This window comes from Lepisosteus platostomus, chromosome 27 (assembly GCF_059453375.1).
Source record: "Lepisosteus platostomus isolate fLepPlt1 chromosome 27, fLepPlt1.hap1, whole genome shotgun sequence".
In the NCBI taxonomy this organism is placed as follows: Eukaryota; Metazoa; Chordata; class Actinopteri; order Semionotiformes; family Lepisosteidae; genus Lepisosteus; species Lepisosteus platostomus.
The window spans coordinates 1,463,673-1,484,031 of NC_142637.1; the positions used below are offsets into that span (position 1 = coordinate 1,463,673).

The following is a 20,359-nucleotide window of genomic DNA, read 5'->3' on the forward strand; positions in this document are numbered from 1 at the left end:
AACTTGTCTTCCAGTTCCCTGTAACACAGGTACATACACAGGGCGTCAACAGCTGCACGTAATTGATGCAGTAATATCATTCCCAGGTCGCAGGGCAGGTTGGCAGCGAATGAGTGTTTCAATTCTCAAGATGCAACACGGTTTCGTCGTATGAATAATACAGCTCACTTTAGTTGCTCTCACAATGTCAGGCCCAGAGTCCAAAAGTGTTCATAATCCTAAAACGTGCCATTCCTTTGATTCAGAGCTTATTATTATGCAGATCAAGTACAATCCTGAACTTTGAAATCAAAGGACTAAATTTGTTATTTACAGGGGCTGCTATCTGCCAACCACATGACACCATTTCAGAGTGATATTTACATAAAGCGCGGGGTTTGAAGAAGAGCCAAGAACTGATTGCTGTATTGTCTGCGGCACAGGGCCATGGAAAATAATTAGGCAGCAAACTGATCTCTAATGGGTAGTCCGCTGTCATGGCCCAGTTCCTGTTAGATCTGTCTGTTTGAAGTGAGCACCTGCAGTGACTGGTTTCTCCCAGCATGTTGCGAGTGCTGAACACCAAATTATGTCTTTTCTTCAGGGAAATATAGGGAAATGTGTTGTTTTAGGCACTGCTGGGGTCTTTATGTACTTTAATGGGCACATCAGCAGGTTCTGACTGTCACCATATAATTACTGGAAGAGAAAGTTAGTTTCTTCTTCAGTGTCAGAAGAATTAAGCCATTTTAGTTTTAATAAATATAAGTCCAAAATAGGGGCACATGTTGGCGCAGTGTTCAGCATTTCTTCTTTTCAATTCTGAGGCCCAGGGTTCAGTCCCAAACCCTCCCATGTGTTTAGCTGAAGGTACTCCCAGTGTAAGAGGCTCTTACTCTGTCTGAGCTTTTATTTTCCCTTGTTAGTTCTGATTGTCCTTGTTGAGTTCCACTTTTATATTTCCTCAGGAGTCTGAACCCCTGAATCGGATCTCCAGAATGTGTTCTTCTGTTGCAGGCTACAGCAATTCAGTCTCCGGGAGCATGTTTCTGACTGGGGTTTCTCATTTAATACAAGCAGACCCTGTAAATGCCTGCAGTGAAATCATTCATACTGTGAAAACATGTCCTCAATGTTTCCTCCTCCTATTTGAAATGGTCAAGTCTGTATTCCGATTTTGTAGGCTGATTTTGTCCAGGAGTTAATTAGGCTGATTTACTCCTGAACTGGGCAAAATCAACTTTTCACCAAAATGAGTGGATCTGAAGAGTCTGGGATGAGGACGAGCCCCCTGTTCTTGCTAATCTCCTGCTCCACTGATACTTCGTGTTTCCTCATCCATGAGACCATGCAGCTGTCTCTCACGCCAAGAGGGTGAGGGCTGAAATATCAAATAAAGGCTCTTTCCACAGGTTCGAGTCTGTATCTTCCAAACGTGTTGCTTGTCCAAAGGCACTTACTGACTCAGTAACAGGCCAGACGTTATTTTTTTTTTAATATTCTAACAAGACATTTTTTTTTGCATTTTTTGTGACACTGGCCCTGTGGAGTTATATGGGATTCAGGTATTTGTTTAGAACTCTTGTCTAGAACGACGTCACTCGTCTGCAGCTAAACGCGACAAATACACACCTGTAAATGTATACGCATAATATTTACAGAAATATGTCTGTAATTTGTACACAGAGATGCTTCCATTTAATTAAAATTGGGCTTTACACATTGCAAACGCGGTCCGTTTATTGCAAATATCATTTACTCAGTATTATTTACCCGATATGTAAATAAGTCAGCAGGCATACTTATGTATTTAATATTAATAACGCGTTCCAATCGTCATCTCATGAACTAGAAATCGGACTATGATTTTGATTTTACTTTAAAACTCAAAATTTCAACTTCTTTAGTATATAGAATCAACTGGTTTTACAAGACTGGTCCATATATAAACTTGCCTCCAATACTACCATATATACTGTATATATATCACGTTCGCCATTCTTTCCACCGTCGGCATGTGCGTTCAGCGCTTCAGGGGTGTAGATCTGCATTTCCTTACATGGCCACAAGAGGGAGACCTGCATTCATAAATCCTTTCTGTTTGGCCGGTGGCGCGGGAGATAACACTGTGAGTAATGTCTTCCATGCACTGAGAGAAAGTACAGGGGCAATACTGCATCACATGAATGTTCAAGGCAGCGTTTAAATGACACTTTGAACAGTATCTCTGTTAGGTCGGTGGTCTCAATAGGTGTTTTTAAATAAATCTAAAGTTCAAGTAAAGTAGCACTAATGCAGCCATCTCTCGCCTGTAAAAAGAGAGCAGCCATTTTAAAAAGACTATAAATAACTGACCTTTAAGGCAACACTTGTATTCACTAGTTAGTCATGGAATAACTTGTGCTATGTAGTTACAATTTATCACATTTATTTAAGTATTGCACATTTAAATTACAGCACTTCTGAATAATTGAAGAATGGCATTTTAAGATATATTCTCATTTACGTGTTCATTTCCATAAGTGATGTATAATGTCTAGTGATACATTTTACCATTCCAAAGATGGTCTCACTATGACCAAGCGGTCTCAGGACAGCACTGGTAAAGCACCGCAGATTAGAGTGAATCCAATCACAGCACAAGACTAACAACATTACCTCACCCACGTGGACACACTAACACAACACAAACTGGAACGCTACTGTACTGGGCTCTAAAAAGACAATACACACTAGCTGTGTATCTGATCAGGGTAAAAGTCAGTAAAGAGAAACAAACCCTGACAAAGCTCAGGCTCAGTGACATACAAAACTGGACACAGGGAGACCTGGCTCCCCAGAGAGGACAGGCTGTGCTCCCACTGCCAGCGGGGAGAAACAGAGACAAAGGTGCATTTCCTACTGCACTGTGAGAAATACTCTGATTGGATATTCTTCCCTAAAGCAACAAATCTAATCTCGGAATTCCTACACCTGCCAAAATGAGAACAGCTTTCAATCGTGCTGGGAGAGGGAGGAGGAAATTCAATAGAGCTGCAGGCTGAGGAACAGACAGTGAGACTCTCAGACAACGTTTTTATTGTACATGTCCTTAAATGTATCGCTAAATTTGACCGCTTTGGCAACCCTGCCGTTTATCAGTCATGCCAAAGAGGCTCCTTGAATTTGTAGAGCCACAGCCTTTACAGCTCGAGCTGGTGGCAGAGCCCCCTTTCAGAGAGAGTTCTCTCAGTCCAAGCCATATCAACGCACAGACCACACCTCTCGTCAGGATGTGCTCATTACCTCGTCTTTTTCCATGGCCTTTTAATTTCCTCAATATTGATACTCACTGGAAAGCCTAAGGGAGGAAGGTCTTATACCTCTATATGCTGCTGCAGCTCTTTCCGATGGCAAAGTACACTAATGTGCCTTGCAAGTGAGGAGTGGGCACCATGAGTTATTAATGGCCCGGGCAAGATTGTGAAAGAGGAATTACAGCAGCCACTATACTGCCTGAGTCATTTTTATACTACGGAACTCTTAACCAGAGTCCAGCCAGAACATTAAAGTAAACTCCCTTAATCCACAGTGTTCTGTTGGGTCTTCAATCTGTAGAGCTAGACACTTGGGACCTTGCCAGAACATCTCACCTAAATGCTGGTACCCCTCACTGTTCAGTGCCCCCTGTCTCTGCTCCACAGGAAAGCAGAAGCCTTATTTTTCTCCGTTGTGTTTCTCTGAGAATGGTCACGCCTTGTCAGTTCGTGCCTCTGAAGAGACGAGGCTGCAGCTGGGGTGTCGCTGGTTTGGAAAACAAAGTGGCAAGAATTGGAGAAATCCAGCTTGATGATGCTGACTGACTCAATAAACTGAGCCCAGTGCTTCCTGTCCATTTGACCTAGCTAGAAGACCTCCAGGGAGGTCATGACCTTTGCTTTAACAGTACCAGACCTTTGCCTCTGACATGCCCCTGAAGAATTCCCAAGATGCACTGTGCGCCCTGTCCGTTCACTGGAGCTGACATTCCATCTTCTTCCTTTGTGACCACACTTTCCTTTGAACGTGTTTAAAAGTTTATTTTTCACCTTCAATTATTAGTTTAAACTTCATATTCATATTAATTCATATCCCAACATGTGGCTCATATTACACTGTTTTGTATATTTTCAAGGATTTTCTTTCGGGGCAGAGTACAACTGCAATGTGCCGCACAAAGCCCAAGACGCCTGGAAGCACTCTTATTGGAAAAATTATATTCTAGACAACAAGGCAACAAATCTGGTCTACTTGAAGCTGTTAATCCTTTTCCCTTGGTAAAGCACCCTTCCCTTACTTTATCAGTAATAATCATACCTGGTCTAAAAAATGCCACCAAAAGTACCTTTTTTACAGCTCCTGCAGCAATAAAAGCTGCACTGTACTGTGACAGCTGGTGAAATGCGTAGCAAGGAGAACACCAGCATCCAAGGTAAAAACGGTAAAGAAAGATCCCGACAAGGATATTATACAGATGTGACTATAATCTTGCTCATATGAAGCCCAAGATGTTGGTGATCACGTGACCCTGCAGCTACAGAGATGGGCCCCCACCCCACCAGGCTCACATGTCCTCTGTCACCACTCAGTTCACATGGTCAGCGCCCCACCCCTGACTGTGTACACGACGGTGGATATGCCTGGATTTCACAAGGATCCAAGGAGGTAAAGCCGCATTGTTTCAAATTCATTTTGCACTAAGAACGGCCAATACTTGGAAGAATTATGCACCACTCACGTTTTGAAGAATACTCCAGATCTGTGTATTCGATTAGATTAGGATGAACACTGTAACAGGCAGGCTGATTAATTTCAGCAGTCAATGCTGTTCTGTGCTCCCTGGTACACAAGACACAGAAGCAACAGCAGACAAGCGCTTTTTCACACGGAAGAGCTGGCCAGAGGTGAGGTAAGATGATCAGGACACAACAATCATGTCAGGTGCTACTAACTGACTCATGGTGTGTGGGGTCACAGACCAACTGGAGATTACGCAGTATTTAAATAACTAGGCCAAAGTGGACTAAGCTTCAGAAAAGCATGCTATATGGTAAGAACAGAATAACATGCAAACTCCATACAGAATGCACCCAGCCTCCCTTCTCCTCTGTGTTGAGTTTGTGTAAGGGTCTGTCCACTATGTGGGCGTCTCTGCGGCCTCACTTGCTGCTGCTGGAGAAATGAATTATGGGAGCTTCCATCGATACAAGGTTTGAAAAATAAGCTTTTCTCTTGCTGACATTTTTGAACAATCTGTATATCAAGGTGTCACTTTCTCTTTTTATTATTTTCACTTTTCGGAAACAACGAATTTGTTGTGCAGTCTTGCCGTCCGGAGTCTCCCTGTGCAATCCGCTTCGGGCGCAGATCGGAGACGGGAGCCGAGCCTCGGCTCTGGGGCTGGAGGAGTGACTGGTGACGGTCCCGCACGTCTACCTGGCAGGCGAGTGCGGCCAGAGCACTTGAGCCGGGCCAGAGTGACTCTGCCGCAGCCTGGAGCCAGTGATGTCAGGAGGGCGGTGGGGCGGAACTGTTTGTGACGCTACATTGATACACACCTGTCTGTGTTCAGGGCCGGACGTCAAGCTGCATCAGTGCAGACAAAATGCGTATTCTCACTTGCTTAGTACATCCCACACGGATAACTGACCTACATGTTCCGGTCTTCAAACGTGGTTTTGGTCAGTGGCTGCGTCAATACATCTGCCTCCTGTGGAACATGAAATATCCTGATCTCTTTCCCTGACATTTCTTGTCGCTGTAGTGAAAAAAAAAAAACGAATTCTGCCCTAGTCCTTCGGGAAGGAGTTGTTAAGTACATTTTTGAAAAAGTAACTATTACTAGACACAAATCTACTGGTGGGTTACAAATTGTATTTAAACTTTACCCTTCCCAGGAGTGTTACAGGTTTGCTGGAATATCTGGAGGTGCGCAATTGACCACTCAGCGCATAATAAATGAGGTTATAATGTTGTAATGCAGTACTTTCGCTTGCTTGGTAAATACATCATTGGAAATGTTTTCATTTTGTGTGTGTGTGCACAGAACGTCTACGAAACGTATTGATCTTTTGTGGGGTTTATTAACAATCTTTGTTGCGGTGTCGTTAATGGGTTACGCGTTCAAGTCTCAATCTCCATGATTCGGTCTGAGGCGTGGCCTTTCTGCCTCGCCCTGTGAAATCTGGCTTTCATTTAAATTAATAATAGGGTAAGTTAAAGGGAAGTCAGAAATAAAACGTTAGTACGTCATAACGTTAGAAGAGCAATTGGTTTTAGTTTTTGAAGATCGAGGCAGCGGTGGGGGGGTCGCTGTTTTTCGGAGCGGCAGTCATCTGCGTCAGTACTCAGTGAGGAGCGAGCGGGCTGGCAGAACAAAGGCGCCTCCTATCTTTGGTATCGGGGGTTTCAAATCGGAGAAAACAGAAACTGCAGTCAAGGTCCGTGATTACAGGACTACATCAGCAATAAGAATCCACTAAGATGATCTAAAGGGATTGTGCATCCATTCGTTCGCAGATACGAGAGGCAGACGGCTCAGGGTAAGCAGAATTCCCTCGTTCTTACGTGTTTGCATTCCACCCGAGAGGCTGTGGTGCCCTGGCATACCGAACAGAATAGCGATAGTGCTGTCGGACACGCGTCCTCCTGCCCGGTGATGCCGTTTTCGCTCACTTCCCCTGGCGCCAAGGTATGGTGGTCTTATAGATGTGTCTTGATGTGAAACGGTCCCCCGGACGCTCTGTTGGTGCCGGTGGGAAATGAGCAGCGCTGAATATTGAGTAAGCGGAGGAGCCGACAGCTGTGTGAATACGGCACAGCTGTGATCAGGTGAGGCTTTATGAATGAAGATCAGCGAGACGCCGGGAGAATGTGCAGGCGGGCGGCGTGCGCTGCTTTCTGTGGGTCTGCAGGCAGCAGGAGTGTCATTTGTTTGTTTTTTTTCCTTCTGTCTGGTGAAATATGAAGGCTTTTACAAATACCGACGGCTACATCCGAATTAGCAGGTTTTTTAAATGGGTCTTTTTTTTGGTTCGGTTCCTGCGTGACGTGTAGACTAATTGAGAGTGTCACAATGCTGCGGGCTGGTAGCCGGTTAGTTTGGGGTGTTTTCGGTTTTTAAATGTCTTTCGGAGGAAGGACGCATTCTTTCACAGTGAAATTCACAGAAGATGCTTCCAGCAGCATGTTTTTTGTTTTACGCGTAGCAGTGTGCGTGTAGCGGCTTGCAATGGAAGGACCAGGGACTGCTCCGTTGAGAATGTGCCGGCTCGTTCTTGTGCCCTGCGTGTGACGAGGAGGCTCTGTGTGATTTCGCTGCGCGAAGGAAGGGCTAGATTGAGTCAACCGGGCTGTGAAGGCAGCGGGCGCTGTTAATTCCAGTGATTTGGGCTGGGAGTTGTAGTTAACATCTCGTCAGCGCTGTGTAATTAACGCGCAGAAACATGTCACAATCAAACACGCGTAAACTTTGCCCCGCTTCGTGGGTGTAGGCGAACGTCACGCCATACAGTTCGGCATCCATTGAGGCCACGTTTATGTTGTATAAGAACCATTATACTGTGGCCGTGTGCGGATATACAGCACTTGTATGTTCATCGTCGTTTCCCTGAAGCGACCTGAGTATTGCTGTATACGCTGTCATGTCATCACATTTAATTGACAGTGCAAGGCAGAAGCGCTCATGTTAGTTGTGTTGTAAATAGAACCGGAATCAAGACGTTCCAATTATTTTCGTGCACGCTGCAGAAAACACGTGATTTTTGCTTCTCAGAAGCCTTTTCTCCGCCTTACATTCGCCAGAACGCATAGCGGCATGTATTCACTCCCAAGTTCGGGGCGCGTTTGTGGGGGCTGATGTGTCGTGTTATATAACGCGGTGACAACAATTGTAGGGCATAAGGGGGGGTGTTGAAAACAAGCCCGGGAATGAGGAGGAGAGGCTGTGATCCCGTCGCATCCACCATCTGCGTTGGGGAACTGGGGCGAGACTCGCTCGTTGTCCGTGGGAAGAAGTGGAGCTGAAGGGGGGGGAAATGAGTTTATTCTCTCACGAAAATGTCATTTTAGAGGCTAAGCAAACAAAGCCCCACGTTTTAATCTGCCATCAGCCTTAATGGCATAGAAAACGTCGTACATGCCTCCTGTGTCGGTTTCGCTTCGACACCAGTGCTGATGCTTGTACCGGGCTAGGAGCGCGGAGGGTGCTCAGCTGCGGAACAGTTCCGCAGTGATCGGAGGCGCTCACTGTGGTCGTGAATACAGATTTCTGACATGAGTGGACAGCTTGTACCCCACACCTGGCTTCTGCCGATCCTTTAGATATCGAGAGCACGTGGTAATTGAATGCCGATTTTACCTTCGTCACCCCCCAAAAACTGATTCCAAATAATTGATGATGCTGGTGCACCCCGACCCAGAGGAGTCCCAGCCTTGGATCAAACTCGGGATCCGGGAGCTGTGCGGTCCTGGCTCTGCTGCTGTACCATGTCTTTCTGAGTATCCAACACAGGATGTTGTGGCAGGGCGTCTTTCTCTATTCAGGGAGACTGTTTTCCCCTGAGATTCCTTTTTAGATTGCAGCGTTGTCCCAAAATTGCCTTCGTCGTCCATTCCTTTTTCTGCTATAGAGCCATCTCCTTTTTCTCTGATGGCCTTCACTTTTCAGAGACCGCCCTGTTTTCTCCATTTAATTCTCTCCCTCGGTGAATCCTTACAATGCAAGTTTAAAACTGCAGATTTGTTTTAACACTGGCGTGAGGGGATCACTAGCAATAGTGTGTCAAGAAGTACTTTCTTTTGAAATGTCTTTAATTGGCCCTGTCTTGTACATTTTGCGCATTACAAAGCTGTGTCCAGCGATTTATAAATCCAGCCCTGTTGGGGTTAATTCTCTTTATTGTAATAGGCAATAAGTTTGGAAGAGATCTTTAATGAGCCATAGTCTTTATCTGTAAATTTTTATTACTTTGCAGATATCAGCTCACAAAGCCGGGGAAACAACATATTGGCATGAATCAAAAAGGTGACATCTTTGGACAAGAACACACATTTCTTTCATAATTATGTACCATATTGTAGCACAGAGAGAGACCTGACTAGTTTACATTTCAGGTGAGTAGAATACATACTGTATATCCAGGCTTGTTTGCAGTGAGGGTTGTCATAACATACTTGGCTCTTGGCTTGATATTGATTCTTAATATCTACTCCCTATTTGTATTCCTTATTCCTGTTTGCTTTGGATTCCACTGCATCTTAAGAGGATACTAACATGAGAGATGTTATAGAAGAGAAGAGGTTTTGGTTCTGTTTGGTCCTTCCTGACTAGTTGTTTGACAGTTATTTTATCAATCTAAAGAAACTGTTCGGTCTTTTCCTGACGTATCACAGGAAATTAACTGCAACACCATAGCTGGAAAGTTTATTGCAGACACCCACGGCCCTTTGTGTAAAGAAGGACCACACATTTCAATTCTAAAGCACTCCCTCTTATTGTCCACTTGTGTTCTAAAGTCACGCTTGGGGGGAGATGTCTTAGTTCAAGAGAAGACATGATCCCCAAGCACTGAAACAGAGGAAGTGGATTGAACACAAAATTATTAGTCTTTACCCCCTTAACATTGGGGCTCCGCACCTGACTCTGTACTGGATATCTCTCTTTTTAGCTGGATCTGACAGGTAACTGAGACCAGCTTCTGTTGCTCTTTCTGTGGAGGTTCTGTTAAACGGAACTTTCTAAAGGTTGAAAGGAAATTCCATTATTTTGACCACTGGCCAGTTTGGTTTACTGTGCTCACATGAACAGGTTTTCCTGCTTTCTCATCTTGTCCAGTACTTTATTACCGGTGTCGCTGTTTATGATACAAAAGGTGCAGAAAAGCAGGAGTTCTGACTCAGAAAATCACCAAACCAGTGCATTGTGTGACAGTTAAGGAGCATTGCAGATTTGGCAATGTTGCTGTAGGGAACTAGGCCTATTTCTAGGTGCCAGTTGTCAACGGCACCCCACAGGTAATAACAGATTGGCCCCATTATTCCTGTAGGGAAGGAAAACGGTCCCTGACAGATCCAAATTATTGAGCTGCAGTGTAATCTTAGTGAAGCCAGGCAATGTGAGCTACATCTGACGTCATGTGTGCTAGGTTGATTTGCACTACAGCTCTTATATTGCGTTCATGCAGTTGAAAGGCTCTGATTGAAGGGTTAGTTTCAGGAACACCTGCTGATCCTCAGTCCCCCCAGATCCAGTGTGCCAATGAATCCTGCATTCCAGCTTTGAAGAACAAAGGGGAATAATGTGTTCTGTATTTAATAAAACTAACTCTGGTGCCACATTTTTTTTTTATATGATGGGTGTTTACATCATTAACTCCAGTTCCTGTGAGCTTGAAAAGTCTGAGGTGCTTGGGAGTGAGTAATGCTTGGGCTCTCATCTGTAATGAACACAGGTCTAGTGCATTGCTCCACCACCACTGCTACACACTGCGCTCTTCTTACAACATCGCTGTGAGAAGCTGCACATTAGCAGTAGAATATCGGGAAAGTTCAGCAAATGCATCTCAGAGCAAACTTCCATAACTGATGTGGCAGGGTCTAAAGTGCACAGTCTCAGCACTGCGGGCAAGCCCCAGCACAGACTGCACACTGTATCTAATGGGCTTCGTGTTTAGATGAACTAAATTGCTCTGGATGGCAAATTTGCATTCAGATTTCATTGCATCTCCGGGCTCTTTTAGCAAACTCTCTGAGAGGCTTCACCGAGAGGGCGGCACAGGGTGGATGGATTTGTGGAGTTACTAGTGGGCTGACTAATCCTAGCCCACTTTTGGTGGCACTCAGCCAGTTTCACCAATTCTGTACATGGTGCTACAGTCGCAAGTCCTAGAAAGCCGGGATCTTGACTGTAATTCTTAACCTTCCTGTCATCAGCATGCACTCTTCCCATGAGCACCTTCTGCTGCTGTCTGTTCCAAGAGCCAAAGCCTCAGTCCTCCTTCTGAGAGGATCGATGCCATGCCTACAGAGTGAGCAAGCTTCATTTTCCTGTGTGGGCAGTGCTGTAGATTAATGGCTGGCTGACATTTTGGCCTCTGCCTCTGTAAGTGTGGTATGAGATCGTCAGGTCTCAAGAGAAACATTATGGTGAAAAACCAGGGAATAATGGATTAGTGGCAGGTCAGGTGAAGTTACAGGGTGATTTAACAAAGTCAGCTCCACAACCTTCCTCAATGGTAGAAGCAGAAAGACCTCAACACACCATAGTAATTAGAGTGCTGTTATCTTCAGGAGACTAGGATTCTTTAACAGGCTTGCAGCTTAATAACCTTCAGTAATGCAAAATTAATTTAAAGGTGAATTAATAGAGAGCTGATATAGATGGTGCTATGAGATTTATATAAATCTTCAACAAGCAGCCCGTAAGATTTCTAGGTGTGTTTAATTACATGATCACAAAAAAGAGTGACGCATCCTGAGTGTCTCCAATGAGCTTTTAGAAGCAGGCGAACAATAGCCCGAGCATGTTTCTGCTCCCTTGTTTGTTTCGAACGTTTGCACTTTAATAATAATACTTTGATAAAGTCCGGTGGGAATATCTTTCTGCAGTTTTCCTTTGTGTCACACAATGAGTTTGCGTTACCAATTCAGGATGCCCGGTTTTCCATAATAAATGTCTGCACACCTTTTGCACAAAAATGGGTTGTCAATATTAACAATATTGTAGCTTTTTGTTAAGCAACATTTTCTTCTGACCAAGGTAAGAGTGTTCCAGTCTGCCACAGAATTCTATGGTGAGCTGAAATACCTTGATGTCTAATTAAAGATGTGAAAGGTGCTAATGAAATTATTAGTGGAGCAATTTACAATCGGCAGTCACAGCCCAGCCATCACGTCTCTGGCAGGTGGGAGGAAGCGGACAAGCCCAGGAAAAATAAAGGATCCCAGTGAGAACACAGACAGACATCCCAGGCTGGAATTTAACCCTGGAACCCAGAGCAGTCAGGCAGCAGTGCTCACCGGCTTGCTACCATTCCCTCCTGACAAGTCTGAATGATGCCTAATCCTATTGCAAAGAGCAGCAGATTAGGAATGATGAAAACAAGCATTAAATAAAACGTAGCACGGGACATTCATGAGGAACCTGCGGGGCACAAAAGCAGTTAAAAGGTGTGATTGGTATGACAGCTCTGGCCTCTGCATCATTGATGCTGTCATTCCTTATTAATTGCAGATGTCTCACTTGTGTGTTTGTATGGACATTGTTTGGATTCCAGCAAAGTTACTGTAAGGTTTTTCAAAATATTTAAAGCTCCTGTCCATCTAGATGGTATGATACCGCGATATAGTAGGAGAGGTTTTTCTAGTCTTTCTGATAAACGTGGAGTTTGTAGATCAGTGATATAAAGCCCTGATCCTGGAGGGCTGCAGTGAACCAGTTTGTAGTCCTCAATGCGTAAAGACCTGGAAGTGATAATAAAGATCCATTAAGTGAACAACCGATTCAGATTGAGTCATTAAGAGTCCAGGGTGGGATGAAAACCACAAGACATGGCAGCTCTCCAGGTCCAGAGGTACACAGCAGGGCTGTTCTGAAAATCGAAGGACCTTTCAAGCAAGTGCTTGTCGCAATGAGGGGTGGAAGACTGCATGTGTTGGCAGCCGTCTGGTCAGACGTGTTCGCTCTGAGTGCACTGTGATGAGCAGAGCCTCTCTGTATTTATACTGCCACCCAAGGGCACTGACACACGTCTTTAACTTCCTTTTGCTTCTGGCAAAAACAAAATTTATATTTTGCTCTTGATCCATGAAGGACATCATGAAAAAAAAACTGTCCTTTAATAACTGTTTTCTTATTATGGGGCTTGAGGGGTTCCAGCTGAGTTCTCAAGAACTTAATTGATCAGGGATTGGCTGTAATAATTAAGTCAAGTAATTTTTGTAATGGCAAAAATCAAGGGGTTGCCTAGGATCTAGACCGGCATTGAGATTTTCTATGAACTGATTTGCCATAAAATATCCTTGACTGTATAGCACACACCTGTGTCTGGCTAAGGAGTCTGCTGGGAGTCTCCTCTTGCATGAGGACAGTTTTATAGAGGTTGATTGTCTGGACACCATCTGAGTTGGAAGACAGGTAGTCTGATTGCACTGCTGAACAGATGTCGGCTAAGCATCAATGCAAGCTCACGGCATAGGCTTGATAGACAGCTTGATAGGCTGTCTGACCTTGCCTAAAAAACCAATAGATACTCCAGCCTGCTGCTGGAAATCAGTGGGTAAGCATTAAAAAAACAGCAAAAGATAAATATTTAACTTAACACAAAACAGGTGACACTGTATAATGAGAGTGGCACCCCAGAAGAGCTTGTAATGCACTGAATGGAATCTGCAGGTTAAGATCTGGAAACTGAATTCTCTCCACTTGATTCTGAAGAAACCAGGGTCCCTGTTTGAAGGTCCTGCCACTGGTGAGCTGGGGCTGGGGACCTCTTCACTGCAGTGCAGTCTGTTGTCAAACAAGAAGAGAACCAATATGCTTATTGTTCAAAATGTAAAGAAATCAACCAGCCACAGAGCTGCTAATACAATTCTACATCCACCCACCCATTTTCTGCCCATGCAATTCCATACAATTCAGGGTCGCGGGGGAGTTGGAGCCTAAACTGGCAAGCAACGGGCACGGAGCAGGATAATATCTTGGATGGGACGCAGGTCTATCACAGGACAATTTTACAAATCCTATCTTGGAAATAACACTAATTCTTTTTGCATTCATGTAGTGCATCCCAAATGACCCCAAAGCGTTTTACATATAACGGTGGACCCAGTTCATCTACCACTGAAGAGAGGCCCCGTCTGGGTGACACAACAGCCATTCTACACCAGCAGTTCCACTGGACAGGGGAGGAGTGTGCAGTTGCTTCAATGAGTGAATTTAAACCTGCTCCCACTGGCTTTGTAGTTTACCCTCTGCTCTTCGTGCTCTGCGCTGAACTACACAGAGCAGAGGTTACATTCTCGGGCCTGTCAGTCATGTTCGGGATTGTGAAGAACCCAGGATAGATTTGAAGATCTCAGCAGAAGCTAGATGTCCAGGGTCAGATGCATTAGTATTGATTTCTGGTATAATCCAGTGCCAGGCAAGAAAAAAACAGCTCAACTAGAAAAAGAGAAATTCATCAAGCTGACAAGAGAATTAAGAACATGTTAACTATTAGCAGAAACTCCAAAATGCTACAGACAGAATTGTGTAAGATCTGAGTTGTGTAAGATATTCTGCTGAAAACATGCATCCTGGGACCCTATTGGTGAATCTGTAGATAAAACTATCCAAATGTGGAATGGATGCTGCTCTCCTCCTGGGTGTCTTGATGGTTCTCATTTCTTGATTTTGCACCTTGGTGCTGTTCAAGTCCCCATCTACCAGCGTGTCCTGTCTCTGGGGTGAGGAGATGTTTCATCTTGGCTGACTGTAACGAGGGCTTGAGTCCAGTGAGTGGACACATATTCCTGTCGGGTTAGACTCCGTCTCCCCCGTGACCCTGCATTGGAAGAAGTGGTTAATAAAGGTGGCACAACGTTTCCTTTAAAGATAGCTGATTTTACTGTTTAATGGTAGAGTGGAGAATCACTCGTCGATAGACACGTCTAATATAAGTGAAGAGGTCTTGAATACATCCATTTACTAAAGCAAGAACATTTCAATGAAAAGGCCACCTGAGATGACGACTTTCATTTACATTTATGTCCTCTGTCAAGTCTGAGTCCTGGCATCCAAATTGCATCTGCTGAATGAGCTGCGTATGCCATATGGTACTGTACCTCCCTGGCAAACACAGCCTAAATTAGATGCAATACCGATCTGAGTGATTACATGAGAAGCCATGCTGCAAAAATAGCATGAGCATTTTTCACAACAGCAAGTGCCTACATTAATATACTGTAGGTGTCATTTCATTGTTCATTTCCAATTCCCCAAAATAATCTGTAATGAGAGGCTTGTAATGCAGCCTGGGTTCTCTAAATGTAGGAGTGATGGAGGAGCAAAAATGGAGTTGCTGTTTTTTTTCCTGGTGTCCCAAATTGCATATTACTTTTTCTCACAACTTCTCTCCCGATGATCCACACAGAACACATGTCATGAAAAAAGAACCTTCTGCAAAGCATTCTGCACTAGTAGGAAGAACTTGCAGGGGGGGTATATGTGTAACACACTGTAGATTGTTAGCCTGGTGCTACATTGAAGGGATTCCTCTGAGGATAACCGCTTCTGTGTGTTGTGTGTTTGGTGTCCCTTTAAGGCGGTTAAGAAGAACAAAGGGGAATCACGACCGGGTTTTGTGCTTTTGGCCAGCAGAACCTGACAAATTCGGTTTGTTATTTTAATAAGGGTGGCAGGGGAGGGAGGAAGAGAGGGTCTTTTAATCAGGGGATGAGGCTGATTAGGGCACTGAAATAGCCCATGTTGTCAATTTAGGCTTGGTGGCATTTGGCTCCCACGCACTGTGTGGAATTAACGGCCTTTGACACCCGGTATGCAGATGTGTGCCCATGGTCCTTGCTGGGATGAGCTGGGAAGCTGCAGGGTGCGTGCGGGGAGGTGCAGTTCTTTCAGCTGTGGGCGCTGCCAGCCTGACCCTCTCTTAACATGGCATCGGGTGGCCAGCGCTCAATCTGCTGCCGGCAAGGGTAAAGCAGCTCGTTAGGTCTGCCTGTAACTACACTGAAATATTCAGGAACTAACCCTGACTTCGTGGGGTGATGTCCAGTTCTAGAGTCAATTTGTTTTTTTTACAGCACAGAGAAAAGGCAGGAATGAGTTAGAGTGATCCACAGCAGGGGTTTTATTCCTACCAGCTGCCGAACCGTCTAATATCGCCACCCAGGTCTTAATGCACTGATGTTTTCCCCCAAATCATTTACTTTTAATGTAAGTGCAGCTGCTCAATATGAGCAAAACTGCTGTTTATTGCTTTGTTTATACCTGGAAATGGAAAAATATTTCAATTTTTGTCCAAAAAAAACATGTGCTTTTTCGTTGATAACCTTTGTTTGAAATATTCTGGGTGGAGCCTTTAAGAATAAAGCCCTGGAGGTCAAATCAGGAACACAGTTCACCACTCTTTATAAGTGCACTTGATCAAATGGGTGAGAAAAATCACAGCCCCTTTGTGCTGGTTCGGAGGGGAGAGGCAGGGCTGAGGGAAGTTACAAAGAGTAAAACAACTGTAGGCAGGTCGTCACGGTAACCGCAGTGCTCTTAAGGAAGTTGCCGTGTCGTCCCCCCAAACCTCTGCTGAGCTCTGCTCTCTTTTCCTCGGCTCTGACTGACAGTCTCTGATGGACTTGCCCTTCGGAGCTGTTTCCATAGCAACCAGAGAAATCCCAGAGTTACAGTATATAAAAAAAAAAACCCACTGAACAGAGAAACCCCAGAGATGAGCAGAGAGAACACGCACAAGCACAGCGAGACTGCCGGTCACACAGGCAAGGCGCTGTGAGAGGCCTTGCATCTGTCAAGAAAGAAAAGAGAATTCCGCACCAGATTACTGTAACCTTCCCCTCCGCACCGGAGAGCTTTCCTCTTGTGACAAGAAATATATGGCATCGTACAGTTTATATGACACAATTCCAGAGCGTGACTCTTATGTGTTTTAATCCTTCCACTCCCACAGATAAACTTCATCAGCTTCCGGATAAGAGAAGCTGAGCCTCTTGTGGGTTTTCTAAAAAAAGGCTCTCTGATCCAGCCATTGCCCATGGAAATACTATTAATAATTAGAATTTAAAGCACACGCATACATTCCAGCTGGCATTTATGTTGGTCATCATGAATCAGCAGGGGTCATCTATAAATTAACTGGAAACTAGAATTAAAATCAATGATATATCATTAGCTTAGTCATCTCTCAACAGGACCTCTCTTTGGAAAGCCAGTGCCAGATTTCCGCCTGATTTCTCTTTATTGTTGTTCTAAAAAGACATGAAGGGATTTTTATAAACTGACTAACTCAGCTTGTGAGGGCTGTATCGCCAATAGAAGCAAGCATTGAGCCTCTGGTTCCATTTCTTTTTTAATGACCACAGAGAGTCAGGACCTCGGTTTTACATCTCCTCTGAAGGACAGCACCTTTTTACAGTCTCATGTCCCCGTCACTATAGTGGGACATTAGGACCCACATAGACTGCAGGGTGAGCGCCCCCTACTGGCCCCACTAACACCTCCTCCAGCAGCAGCCTTAGCTTTCCCAGGAGGTCTCCCATCCAGGCACTGGCCAGGCTCACACCTGCTGAGCTCCAGTGGGCTGCCAGTTGTGATTTTTGGAAATTAATAACTTTCAGTATTTGTAATACTTTGCAATAAGTTTAATTACAATAATAATTATTTTAATAATAATGCTACCTACATTCTAATAATTTGTAGAATATGGTAATTTACATTGATATATTCTCTTATATAGCCTCATAGTTCTCATTCCGTATGATTAGAATCCAATGACTCGGCCCCCTGCGACACTTTACTGGGTATTTGTTTTAGTTCTGCTCAGTGTGCAGTGAGTATTTTTCCACAATCAAAACGTTCATCTTGAAAAGTAACCACAAAGATCCAAAGGATTTGCAAGTCTTATCTGTGAATGCAGCACATATGAAGTATACAATTGCCTATCTCACGAGGAAACAGGGATTTCTTAATCCAAGATGGGTTACTGTTGTTGTACTCCTATGGCAGCAATCTTACTGTTAGATGTGCGAACTTCCCAAATTTCAATGTATTATCCAAAACCTTGGTCAGTGAATTGTTCCTGCCATTTCTGTGGATATTCTTTCGAATACATAATAGACATAAAATTAAACATAAAATGTAACTGACTGCTATGTCTAGTGACCAGATTTGTAGACGATCAGGTAGGTTTGCTAAAACCACTGATTGGTGAGGTTAGCATGCTGAAACTTCAGACTAGGGTGGGGCACTGGCAGTCGCCAGCGTCTTGGTGCCGAGGCCTGGCCCGTCTGTGGGGATTGTGGGGATTGTGGGGATTGTGGGGATTGTGGGTGTTCCTACAGTTGTGCCTTGGCCTGCTCCCTCTTCCAGATGCCATGCTTGAAGCAGCTTGTGCCCTCTGGTTCGTGTTTCACTGTTTCTGAAGACGTCTACTGGGAGGACCAGGGTAGACTACGCATGAAGTAACCGATCTATACTGGGGCACGGAGCTCTGATCTGCCTTTTATTAAAGGCTCTTATTTCAGCCAAAAGGTCAAGTAACAGTTTTTTAAAAAGTGCTGCTGTAGAGTACTGCATTTTCAGAATTTGTGCATAGCATTGGGAATTGAGAAGCAGTGAAGCATTTTTTTTCTTTTTGAAATCTACAGCAATAATAAAGCATAAGTAGGCGTTTCTATCCATAGTAGCTTACAGAAGCTAAAACTGGCATCAATAAATGCTTCCACAATCGCTTTACAACAGGAGTTTGATTTTACAGCTCATCTGGAGGATGGAGCTTGAGGAGATGCAGCTACCTGCTCACATACTGTAGGCTGATACACCACGAGTCCACCGGAAGCCTTCTGATGCCACCCCCTGACTTGAGGTGCGGGTTCGAGTCTAGGGAGACTGAAGTACTGCTGCCTGAAAAAGACTTGCACTTGCACTGCTTATCCTGACTTTAAAATCAGATTGTGCTTGATTATCCTTGGCACTAGATCCCTTGGACACACTGTTTCAATAGCGTCCATTGTTCTTATAAAACGTGAGGGCCTGGCTAGAGGAGCAGTGACCACAGGAAAACCATCGCTCCATTTTGTGACCACTTCTTCCACCCCAGGAACCTGGGGGAGCTGGAGGCTGTCCTGCAAAGCAACGGGAACAAGTCGGGGTACCCTGTCCCTGGGAGGGATGTCCCTCCATTGCTGAACAGCCACACCAACACACCCGGGACACACACACTCGGGACACACACTCAGGACTGCCTGGCTTGCCACTTCGACAGTCTGGGCATTTGAGTGGGCATTTACTTGCATGCCCAGCCCATGCTGTGACACGAAACAACTTCCATTCAATCCAGGCACGCTCGAGGAATGTGCGATCGTTTGCTTTTTTATCGCAGTGCAGGGGAAGCTCCGGCAACTCGGATCACTGCGGGGTTAAAACTGAGCCAACGGGCCTTTCCTCCTCCTCCTCACCTTGACGGTGGCGGCCGTGTGGTGTGTCGAACTCCCCCGAGAGCCCCGGCCCCCCGGGCCCTTGAGGGAGACGGCCTCGGCTCGAGCCCTCGCAAGATGGATGACTTGCTGATGGGGCCTGACCGTTCTGCTGACAGCAGCAGCGAGCAGCCGGTCGCAGTGAAGGCCTCTGCTGAGCCTTTATCTTGGTGATTTAGGAGTTGGCAAGGTGCACCATACTCCCTGCAGGTTTCAACAACACACACATAATGACATTCTGAAAGGGATACCGTGGTGCTCATAGTCGCATACACACTACCTTGCATGCCTTCTTGGCTATAAATCGTGCTGGCAGGGCGATTCGCAGTATCGCACTTACATACAGTATGTGATTGTTCTTCCACGCCTGTTTGACTATTCGCACGCTAGCGCAGAGCACATGGCACAACACCGAGTGCAAAACAAAGATGGCACAACCACAACTGGGCATCCGACAGGGCCTGGCCAAGAACCTCATGCAGAAGGCTGAAATGGTTCAAATGATTCAGGTTTGGGTCCGTCTTAGGGATGACTTGTTTGGGCTGGTCACCATGTGTGTCTGTGTGTGGTGTATTTAAATATATGTATTAATAAAAATGTCCACTCAATGACTTAAGAAAGTGAGCAATAACTGGAGCTATCGATGAAGTACTAAGCAATACAACATGCTAGTTACTTTAATAGAGGGCTGATTATTTCCAAGCTGGTCTGTGAGACTGTGGCACCTGGGCTGCTGCTCTGTGTGAAACTGGTGCCTCAGGCAGCAGCAGCTCTGAAGTTCCATTGATCCCTGGAGCCTCCTGGGTTTTGTACAGATTAATGATAATCAATCCGGGCCGCAATTTTTTAAAAGGAGTCAGAGGATGGGATTTACTTGTAAGGCACATTTATCTAGATGTTTCCCCACCACAGGGGGTTAGAGAGGGACTGGCGCAGATCCGTATATCGGAAGGAACAAAAGCAGTGATAGATTAGAAGTAAACAAATTAAAGCAAAATCTATGAAAAAGAAACAAACATTTGTCATAATTAACATAATTAAAAGTATATAAGAAAAGTAAAATACAATATATAACAATGGTACTGTATAGTGCTGCATTATTGCTATGGAAAAATAAATCTACATAAATATATCAGGTTGAGATGAAGTATAGCAGACATGT

General features: G+C 44.7%; 1 protein-coding gene across 4 annotated transcripts in view; it reads left to right on the plus strand.

The window, feature by feature from the left end:
- Nucleotides 1–6,063: 6,063 nt before the first annotated feature.
- The window catches only part of diras1a (DIRAS family, GTP-binding RAS-like 1a), a 28,481-nt gene continuing 14,185 nt past the window's right edge, over nucleotides 6,064–20,359 (plus strand). Inside the window, exon 1 of one of the 4 annotated variants that reach the window (XM_088621891.1) lies at nucleotides 6,064–6,553. The gene's annotated coding sequence lies outside the window, so the exon portion shown is untranslated. The other 3 variants (XM_088621889.1, XM_088621893.1, XM_088621892.1) reach the window with 3 other exon arrangements.